The sequence below is a fragment of the Belonocnema kinseyi genome, chromosome 5 (genome assembly GCF_010883055.1).
Source record: "Belonocnema kinseyi isolate 2016_QV_RU_SX_M_011 chromosome 5, B_treatae_v1, whole genome shotgun sequence".
Taxonomy (NCBI): domain Eukaryota; kingdom Metazoa; phylum Arthropoda; class Insecta; order Hymenoptera; family Cynipidae; genus Belonocnema; species Belonocnema kinseyi.
Window position 1 is genome coordinate 116,525,409 of NC_046661.1, and position 11,662 is coordinate 116,537,070.

Here is an 11,662-nt window from a genome sequence, read left to right on the forward strand (position 1 = left end):
AACTTGCTTATTTATTTCAAAGTTGATACCCATGCAGCGAGTTTGAAGTATCAAAGGAAGCAGTGAAAGAACAGTGAAAGCAATTTCACTCCTTAAAAACGACAATCTATAAGCGGGCAACATTTTTAGCACAATTTTAGAAACACATTTTCCCATACTTTAATTTAAAAAAGCAAACATGTAAGTAGCCAGAGAGCTAGTTATAAAATTCGTTTTTAATATTGCTACTCATTCAAAAATACTACATAACTTTTGATTGCAACCCAGTCAATCTTCCCATTATTCAGTTCGTAATCATATTCACCTCGTACTGGTTTCCCTCATTTTAAATAGTAATTTTTGTCCCTATTCCTCGTTATTTGCTTTTCCTTTTCCATAAGTTTCTTATTCTCTGAAAAACAATTTTCTGGATTCTTGGGATCATTTTTAAGGCGAAAATTAATTACTTTTACTTTTAGTATATATTTGAAAATCAAATTAATTTAACGAAACATTAAACAATAGAAGCTTTCAAGAATTATCTTTACAAAATCAACGCACTGGAGTAACCTGGTCAAAGTGAACCAGCGAGGGAGAAAAAGATGATAAGTGATGTTTTCGAGAAAGCGCCGTAGTACCAGCAAACTCCGTTGGATGGTGTTCACGTACAGTTTGGTGCCTTGCCTGTGTTCCGTGGACCACCAACCCTCTTTCTCTTTTACACATGCAAGCTAGATGAGTTCCATATCCACGTGAATGTGAGCAATGGAGGTGGGTGAAGAAGGTGGAGGAGGGACACACGGGTGGATAGAGTTCGCGCAACATGCGAATATAGAATGGAATTGTTTGGAACCGGAACGAAGTGGAACTGAACAGCAGAGGAACGGTACGAACGGGGATGCAGAAAAAGCGAGAAGAGAGGACTACAGCAAGAGAGAAACAGGGAATAGAAGGTTCTGGGGGAGGGTCGACGAGAGAACCAACGAACGCGCGCCGATGACTTATTAGCAGAGTGCAAGTTGGTAGCTGTGTTTGTGAACTTTCGAATAAATGTACGTATCTGGGTACGTATGTCCGATATGAAAGAGGTAGGAGACGAGGGAAAGGGATAAACCGAGCTTGGAGTGTTCTTTTCCTTTTGGGTTTGTCATTTTGTCCTCTTCATTCTCCACTGAGAATAAGGTAGAAATGAAGGAGGACAACCACTTAATTCCCTTTCGCATCTGACACTTATCCATCCATATATCAAAATACTTATAATTAAGCAAAAGGAGGATGAAAAATAGTTAAGTCGGTAACACCTTTGACTATGTTTGCCTCATTGTTTGCATGACTTTGTGTCTTTGCATTTCTGATTGCATTTGTGCGATGCTTTGATGCATCGATAACTCCTGCGATTACAGAGATAAATCAATTTTTTATATAATAGCAAAATTTTGGTCTTCAATCAAACTTACGGCATTTATTTTTGTTGAATGAAAACATTATTACAAAAATCTATTAAGAAAAATTTATTTAAAGAAAGCTAACCACCCGGTTAGTGAAAGGTAAGAAAAAAGAGCCTAAATTGTTGTTAAGGATAAAAGCGCAAAAGTTGTCAATCTTCTGAAAAATTTCATTGCTTAAGATGGGTGAGCCAATGACTTTCGGCATCACATCTATTTCATTTTGCAAGCCTCAATGTTTAGGGTTACCACGTGGTGCCACTACCCCTCGTAAGTTTTCCAAGTTCACTAAGTCCCCTGGAAACTTTCCTAATCGTAGGCCAGGGAATGCCTCTTTCCCTTTATACATCGCTTCTGTAATAGAACTGCTAAACTTCCCTGCAAGCACGTGGACTGACGCTCGAGAATGATCGCATGCAAGAGATCAGAACTTTTTTGCTGGCTAGACGATGTAGCTCAAGGGCGGAAAACCCTCCCACATTTTTTATAAACGAAGTAGGATTTCAACATATTTTAGCATAGACTTGAAGTATCCCACCACGGAAATTTGCAAAATATTTTTACCCCTCCCTGTTCATAACAGATAATCATATGGCAGATTGCCTTCAATTATTCTTATAGAAACTGTCCACTCTTAATGAAATATACGTAAATTATATCAATTTTAATAAATTCCGAATTGCTTAGCGCTCCCATAGTCCTTCTTTTGAGAACAAAATATGCGTTAAATATTGAAAAGATTTTTTCGACGTGCTTAAAACAACTTGAAGCCAAAGTCACTACTATTTGGAGAAACACATATACAAAAAATTCCAACCAAAATAGAAAAATATCTGCTACCAATGAAAACTCAAAATGGACTTTAAAAAAATTTCAGTACCATCGGTCAAAAATGACTCCCCAGCAAGTATGACATGAGGATAGAGGGTAGATGAGTATGCAGAAAAAATACAAGGGCATAGGGGGAAAAGATATATAATGGAGAATGTGATTAGAGGTTAGTAAAGAGAGAGGGGGGTTGCAAGTAGGGGAATGGGGGGTTTCGGAGGAGGAGCGAGAGGACGAGGTACAGAGAAGAAGTGAAGGGATATATGGGCGATTTTAACGATTTAACGAGACTATGAGCTGATGAGGAGAGAGCGAAAAGGAAACTTGAGCGTGAGAAAAGCGTGTCAAGGGAGGGCATATGATAAGCCTGGAAAGAACGGTTAAGAGGAGGTACATCAGAAAACGGTTTAGGATAAGAGGAGAAAAAGAGATAATATACGCTGGCTAAGCAGAAAGGGTATGTATTATATGGGATAAAAAAGAGGGTACATGGGTGTCCGTAAGTTTAGACTCGAGCGTGTTATAAACATACATGAATGTACTGATTTTCCCGATGTTTGGAAACTTTCCACCCGCTTTCCGGCCGCTTCACGAACTTGTTTTTGAGCACTTTATGAGTGAAAGCTTACAGCTACAAACTAATACCTTAATTTAAATTGCCCTTTTTTGCAGTTTCAGGCGCAGTAGACATTCGAGCATAAGGTTTCGATTCTTTCTTAGGACTTTGAATTTTCTGTTTAATTTTTATCGAGCGTTTCTATTTGCACATGAATGTATTCACGATACTCTGACATTGCATCACTCTACAGCCACCCTTAACCCTAACCCCTAAATCTGTTTTTTTAACAACCCGTCAAAGTGGAAAGTGTTCAAGGGGCGTTAACGGCTGCCGGACATCGAAATGGGAAATAGGTTAGCTGAATGACCGGTGAGTTGGAGTTATGGCGCCAGAGTAGCGTCCAACTATAAAGAAAACAATGCCGCATAAAGTGATAATTACACACTGAAACGTCCAATGCCGTGATCCGCGCTGCATCGTGACTGCAACGAATATAAAACCAAGGAAAAGAGAATAGGGAGCTGCCAGAAACTAATTTGTCATTTCGACACTTAAATTGCATTAATTCCTGTATACCTTGAAAGGGCAGTATTTAGTGAAGATGCATGTATTCCTAATCCTAACTGAGACGCAAACATGTTTTATAAATTTAAAGAACAATTTCTGTATACTCAAAAATGGTGCTCTATCAGGAATCTTTCATAAGGAAAGTCTCAAGTGCTACGAAAAAAGTGAAAATATGCTCTAAAATTATTGTAAAATTGTTAATGTTAGCGGTATCAATCAGGGTGAAATTAATTAATTTCGGCGTTTGCAAATGAAAAGGTTCCATCTCGGTAGAACCAAATAGAAAGGTTCCCTACTTCGGAGGGCGTTGGGCTGTTTGTGTTCTCAATACTATGCATGGGCTTTTCAAGCTCCCGTGTAGAAATTATGACCGGTTCGTGCCGGATTCCGGTAGGGTCGCTCTGCTTGTATCCGGAATCAGATCAGGCTGCCTGGTCGGATTCTGGTTGGATTCGTCACGCTGTGCTGGTCGGATTCCGGCCGGGTGTACCCAGTCGCCTCCCGGCCGGGTTACCCGGTCGGATCCTGGATACAAATAGGGTAACCCGGTCGGAATCCGAACGGTTTTTGACTGGGCTCCTCGATTGCATTTTACTGGAGGCCTTTTACCACAGCGAACATATTTTACCCACTGGTAGAAATAAGAATCTTTGTTAGCACTTATTTACACCTGTAAAAAGATTTTGGAATTTCAATTTAAGAACTGCATTCATAATAATAAATATATTAACTACAAACATTAATTCAACGTAAGTACTAAAATATAGATTATGATTTTTAAGTTCCTGTAAGAAATTCAAGTTAAATTGCATAACAAATTTACCTTGAGCGTAATTTAGTTTGCATAGGTTTTTTTTCAAGCGATAAAATAAATTTCAGGGGTTTCACGTGACATCCTAACCTATGAAATTTATTTAACATTAACATTGAAGAATATTAATAATGCTTACTTATTAACAAAAAAATTCACTTACCTTTATAAAGAATCCGCTTGCTCCAGAAAATTGGATACAATTTTGTGAAATTTAACAAATTTCTTCACGAATAACCTGGCGTCAACCGACGGTCAACGATTTCGCAGCCACGGCAAGTCTGGAAACCGCAGAGCCAAAAGTGGGAGACCATATAATTAAAATTAGCCTAATTTTTCTTTCATAATTGATAAAAGAAACACCCAAAACACAAGAAATTTGTCTTTCACCTGTAAGATATTCACAAACGACCCACTCACGGCAGTCGTTTGTGGATATTTCTTTCGATGTTTTTAAGGTTATGCTACTTCTATTATGCACCATTTTTGGCTCGAATGGGTTCCGGTGGGAACTCGGTCAGATCCCGGCCAGGCAATGAACAAAATAGTATCGTGGTTTGACCCGGTCAGATTCTGGCCGCAAACCTTCTTCTGGTCGGGTCAAATCGGGCTATTTCTACACGGGAAGATGACACCTTTTTATTTTGTCCTTCCGAGATAGCACCTTTTTATTTAGATATGTCGATTTGATGTTAAGTTGGTCGATAACTGCTCATTTTTCAGGAAAAATTTCTGGTGGAAACTTGTTTAGGAATTTTATAGTTAAGGAGTTTTGGTGGCAGCTTGGTTCGGATAGGAAGAGGGGGTGACTCTTTACACTAAGAACAAAATTCTATCGCATCAAAAATACTCACTTTTACACTCAAAGGCAGTTCTTAATAATTCAACTGAATCTATCAAATTTATAGCATCACTTTTGAGCTGAAATAAATAATGATTGTTTCATTAAATATTCATTTAAATCAATAGTATCTGCTATTGGACAAGGGCGAAAGTGCGCAATTTTGATTCGACAGAATTTTTTCTGATTACAGGCTCGAGTCCGATCTGACCCCAAAGTTATTTTGCACACGTCTGTATTTATGAACTGAAAGTATCTTTTATCTACAGGTATCAGATTTCTCTTCTATAAACAATTTTTACTTGATGCGTCAGAAATGTTGAGATTTTTTTCACATAATAAATTTACGGAATTGGCTTTAAAAAAAATAATGGGTATTGTTGGAACTTTCATTCTTGTTTTAGGGGATGAATGATGTAGTGAAGTGCGGTCATCGTGCACATGGCAATGTGGAACGCGCTCGTATATACCTAGTATTATAGGACCTGACATGGTAGCGTAGATTTGTAAACGCGTACGTGAGGGTACACAAAGTAGGGAAACTGCGTGTCACGGTGAGACCATAAAAATTGTATTTTCGAGGCAACTTTTTGTTTGTACGATGCATTTTCCCTTTCTGTGACCCAATGCAGTTTTATCATGCCAGTCGAATTTGCATAGCGACGGGATGCTTTTTATTTACACATTACGAGAGCATGTGTGTGTGTGTGTGTGTGTGTGTATGCATACATGCGTGTGATAATAATAATTATCTATATTATTACATACTATTATACAATTATACATATAGGCATGTATGCTCATAATAATACACGGAAAAAAGGTATACGTAAAAATGTCACGAACTAGAAGCTTATAGGTCTCTGATCTGAGGAAAATTCATTGGACATTGATGTATTTTCGTAAATGATCTGCGAATTTTGCGAAAGAATTAACGAACTCGATATGAAAAGTCTAAAACCGTTCATCACTTTATTTTTCATAAATAATTATGAAAATATTATGAGTGATTGGGTAAAGTTACACAGAGCACTCACGAGCTTGCCCGACAAATCTGGGAACTAGGACGTAGGTTCGTCTTCACGTGGCGTGCACACACTCTCACAATTATATAATAAATATGACGGACGTAAATTAATAAATGATCGTATATGGATTTTGATGATGCACATTATGAACAATCAAACTCCGGCGAGGTAATGAATGAAATATCACAATTCGGAAATTTGAATCAAATTGGAGAACATGTTTTAAATTTCAAACCTTTGTAAGTTCAGTTGTCAACTTCAATTGAAAATAAAAAATATTTTTGCGTAATTTATACTTTTAATTAAGAAAATAAAGAATAGCAAGAAATTGATCACAAACTAGGGTAAGGCCTGGGCCAAGCTGGGCGATCAAGCCTGGCCCTGGCCAGATTTAGCGTTTGATTCGAGCACAACCCAGGCTAGATGATCAGATGAGGGCCTATTTTTGCCAAGCCTGGGGCCTGCTTGGTCTATGCCAACATTTCTGCACGGGTGGAGCCGCTTCATATGAATATGAACCATATGACGATGGCTAGCATGTTCGTTGCAGATACTTTGTTTCTCGTCAACAGTTTTGAAAATTTAAGCAAGATTTACAAATTAGGCTATTTATTCCTAGAAGACGGCAGTATATTAAAGTAAAATTAGTTTTAAATACTACGATATATAGATGTGTTAAATGATTAGTTTAGTTGCTTTTGAAAAATTAATTTATATTCATTATGTCACTGATTAGTCGACGAGATTCAACAAATACATGTCGTTTTAATATTTAAAATAGTGAACATTTAATGATAGTTTAGATGGAATTTAGAAACAGGTATTAAAAATGTTAACAGTTTGTATTGGGTCAACAATCGGCGACCCTCAAAACTTTAATACGAAGAACCGTCGAAAATATGTTTTTCTTTTTCAATTTTCATGGTCTCCTAACGCTATGTTTGATCTAAAATTTTAGTTTTTTAACTTTTTATGTGAAATTCGAAATCAGCAACCTCAACAAAACTACCTTATACCAATAGTTTTAGACATCTATTTGAAACTTTCACAATTAATCTCGCCATATTGGATCCACCATTTTGAATTTGAAACTTTTGACGTCAAATTCGAAATTTACGCGGTAATAAGCATTGGATTTAGAAGAATTAAAAATTGTTATTTCTATGAATAAGCGATTTTTCCTTCGTGTGAGAATCCCCTAACAGGAAAAGAGATATTACACATCCTATTCTAGAGAGAGGCATATTTGAATTAATTAGAATTAAAGTTTCAAAACTTATATTTCACATGAAGATATTAAAACAATTTATCATACATATTTTGTAAATTGGTTATAAGGAATTAAATAAACTCAAAATATGAACACTTTTGCGGAATAAAAGACATCTCTGTGAGGTGTGCCTACGGTATAATAAAAGGAATTAAATATAATGAGAACGCGTTCTCTTTCGGGGAACAGGAATCTATGCGGCGCACAAAAAGAAACGAAAGATAATGTTTACATCGACTCCAAGTTAAAGATTGACCACTACAAAAATTAACCTTGCCAGATAAACTTTACATGAATCGAATATAATTTCCAATTTTGAACCTTGCCTAGATAATCTTTCGTATTATGAGCGCTCCACTTTAATTCGAGATATAGCGAGAATTACGACGCCAGCGCTATCTATCGTCGTTTAACTTCATTAAATTGAGAGAAATGGGGATTTCCACCTGTCAGTTGCTTTTTGCGCTTTTTGCAACATGGTAATAAATAAGTTCCAGTTTGTCTATAATAGTGTAATTTATTTCGGAGGAGATATATCAATAAGAACGAATGTTTTTGGTGTTTTCTGTTGTTTATTCTACATTTTTTACAGGAATTGGCTCACTTCAGCGTGACGCAGTCGACAAGTTCAGAATTATTTTCCTAACCTTTGTGAAACTTTCGTCGAAATATGTTTAATTACTAACCGTTGCAGGTCTTACCTGCAACAAATTTTATATTTTGTTTTTTCTGTGTTGTTTTAACCCTCTTACCTTACACTTCATACCAAAACCCATTTAGCGTACACAGGTGTAAATTGGGATTTCGCGATTTCAGCAGCTGATTTGAAGATTAAGAAATGGTCAAAATATATCGAAATACATGTGTTTCTGGTGTGAAATTTACCGCAGAATACAATGCATGTTTTTTAAAAAATGATTTTTTCTTTTGAAAAATCAATTTTTTTGCATTTTAATAAAATTCAACCAAACCAACGCAATTTATTAGCTAAAGCATTGTTTTTTTCAAGAAAAAAATATATGAAAGTAATATAATTATACTAAGTATTTTTCCCATGCCCTTGAAGTTACTATATTTGCAAAGAGGGAATTTCGTGCTTTCAGAGTGGACAAGCAAGAGTAAATATATTAAATAACAAGAAAATACCATAAAACCATTTATTTATTATAAATATTATGTCAATACTTAAAAAATACAAGGAAATACTTAGTTCGCGGCAAAACGCACGCATTCAATGCGTACAGGTGCACGATGGTCGTCACATATTCTGCGCATGCAGTTCAGGCACCTCATGAAGAATTTGAAAACATTTTAGCGGTCGGCAAATAAAAATAAAAATGGAATAAATACATATTTTAAGGGACTTTCATAAAAACTTTGTGATTATATGTTTTATATATTTTACAAACACCTTTTTCTTACCACACAGAATATTGCAATTTTTCCAACTTTTTGTTACAACTTCCAGTTTTTACAATGTGATTAGCAGTTTTTTAAGATTCATACGTAAAAGATGTTGTGATTCGGTGGAAAAATAGCTTCAAAATGAGCCCAATAAGGTTGAAAAATGTTGATTACTTCGAAAGTTATTGAACATTTCATATAAATTGAAATTTATACGATTTTTGAAATAACTGCTTACAAAATAGACAAATTGGCTTCATCCTAGGCTCGCTTTATAAACGATTTTTAGAGCAATCAACCCCGTGAAAAGAATTTTTTTAGCTCTGGCATAATTGAAATTGAGAAAACTTAATAAGTCATGAAGTAATAGGTGTACGAAAGCTTTTCACCGGCAGTGTATATTTTAAATGCACTGTATGCCGTTGAATTTTATATAAAGCCAGTAAAAATCAGCTGTATGAAAAATCATTAAATTATTTATTCATTTATCAACTTACCTTGATTATCAGATACTCCAAATAAACTTCCATCGTCACTGTCCTCGGGAAAATACTCCTTTTCCGAATCCGACAGAGATGCTGCTACATCTGTCACATTTCAGAGATTATAAACCCGGGCACTGATTCTGAAACAGAAATGATCAAATAATGATTGTAAATTGATTATTATTAGAAATGAATTACAAAAATATACACAAATTTTAGCAAAATCAAATTTATTTATGGTGGCTATCGAATGTCAATAAATGTTTTCTTTGCATTTATTTTAATAAATATATATTCAAATCTATAATTATTGTAAGAAAGGTTGAATTTACTTACTTTCAATGAAAATCCAAGTTCCCAACAACAAAATTCCCTATTTTTATATTTCGGAGTCGGCAAAAATGCTGCACACACAAAACTGTTACTTCGGCACCCAAGCCACAAATGAACGCAAAAAAGGCCAGCAACTTAAAATTCTCATTAGTGCAGATTCACACCAGTGTACGTTAAGAGGGTTAAATATGGTGCCCCAATTTATAGCTCGAATTCACTCATACTTTGCAGTTTTCCTAATGCTGCTAAGAACGCCGTAGCAGACAACAGCTTCAATTCCATCGTAGGATAAACTTTCGCCACATAGTATGTAAACTTTTAACAGCCGGAAATTTTACATATGCAACCAAATTTAACTTGTGTTTTTCTGTGCGGTCGCTATAGATATAGAAATGAATTAGTTTCGGAGATATCCTATTCACATGATGACATTTTAGACAGATGGAAAACTCGCGCATTCAAAAGAATAGAATAATCTTCACTTTTTTACGCTGAAATCTGAAAATATTAATTTTTCTCTATTCAATGCTTGTTATCGGGTAGCGACTCAAACGACCTTTTTATACGAAGGTACAGAGAAATATGTAAATTTTAACAATTTTGGTCGCCATACTTGATCTGACAATTTTAATTTGTAACTTTTTATATTAAATTCAAAATCGGCAATCTAAAAAACCACCTTAATCCAAGTTTGAGATAAGATATGTAAAAATGTAACCCTCATGATTTTTCTACAGCTCGATTTGAATCTCGCTTAATTCTACCCAAAGACTCATGTTTTTAAATTGCATTATTTTCGATCTCTGGTTTTTAAAGGATCCTGACGTTTCGGCACATACAGAGCCCCAAAATCATACAATTTTGTCGGTGACTGCCTGCACAGAGAAAAATGGATGTTTGAATGTCGATTTTCAAAGGGTAAGATTCTAGCGTCTAACATGCAGATATTCATGCCAAACATTCACTATCTTTTTTAGATGTGTAGGCGTAAAACTATTTTCATGTTAAACTGAAACACATTCAGATGTTAAAACCGTCGAAATATGTTCGAATTCACAGAAAAAATAATTACATTTTTGTTGCTGGAAAAATTCTATTTAGAGGTCCCGCAAACCCCATAAGGTTTAACACGTATTTCTCGCAAGAAAAAATGATATTTATCGAAATTTTATTCAGAAATTTGAGTATTAAGTCAATCGAGTTGAAACCCAACATTTCTCTTAGAAATGAGCCATAGAATTTGAATAAATTTTTATTTTTTTAAATTTGTCTTACAAAAGAGTTAGAAAGTTGCGGATTCTCCCTTATTTTTCAACTTTTCAGTTAGAGCGAACCAATAATGAATTAAATTTTACATAACGAATTTATTAAACAATTTATTATTTATTTATTAAAATATTCTTTTACAAGAATACTTGAAAGTTGCAGTTACTCTATAATTTTACACTTTTATCTTCGTTTCAATTCGTATATGTTATATTTATTGCATTTTAACAGACATAATTACTAAAACAATTCGTTATTTTTTATAACTAACTTCTCTTAAATTAATGCTATTCAGTCGCCCTTTTTCTGTGTCTTCAGGTTTCCTCTGACTTTCTAGTTACGAACAAATAATAAATGAACATTAACAAGCATCGTTTTTTAAATAATATTATGTTCTTTTCAAAGTGAATTATTTTTCATCTTTTGCCAATATTAAAGCATATTAATTGAAACAAAAAACGATATTACAATTACAATTACTATAAAGAATTAAATAATTAGGACTATGCGGGAGGAGGAGGTCTAACTGAATTAAAATTTTTTTTTTAATTATAACAGGAAGTTTATTGTAGGCGCAAACAAAATTTAGTACTGAACATATTTTAATATCAACCCCCCCCCCCCCCCTTCCACTACTCTGGAGAAAATACGTTCTCATCGATGATAATATACACATACATATGTAAAAAGGGTTAAAATATAATAATTATTTGCTTATATCGTCTCGCGGGACAAGCTAGACTTACTACAGACATGAATTTGCTTCCGGTACCCTGTTACCACTTCTAGTGAATATTGTTTCTGAGTTTTGTCTCTAGATAGGAAGGAGTTAAATTCAAATATCAT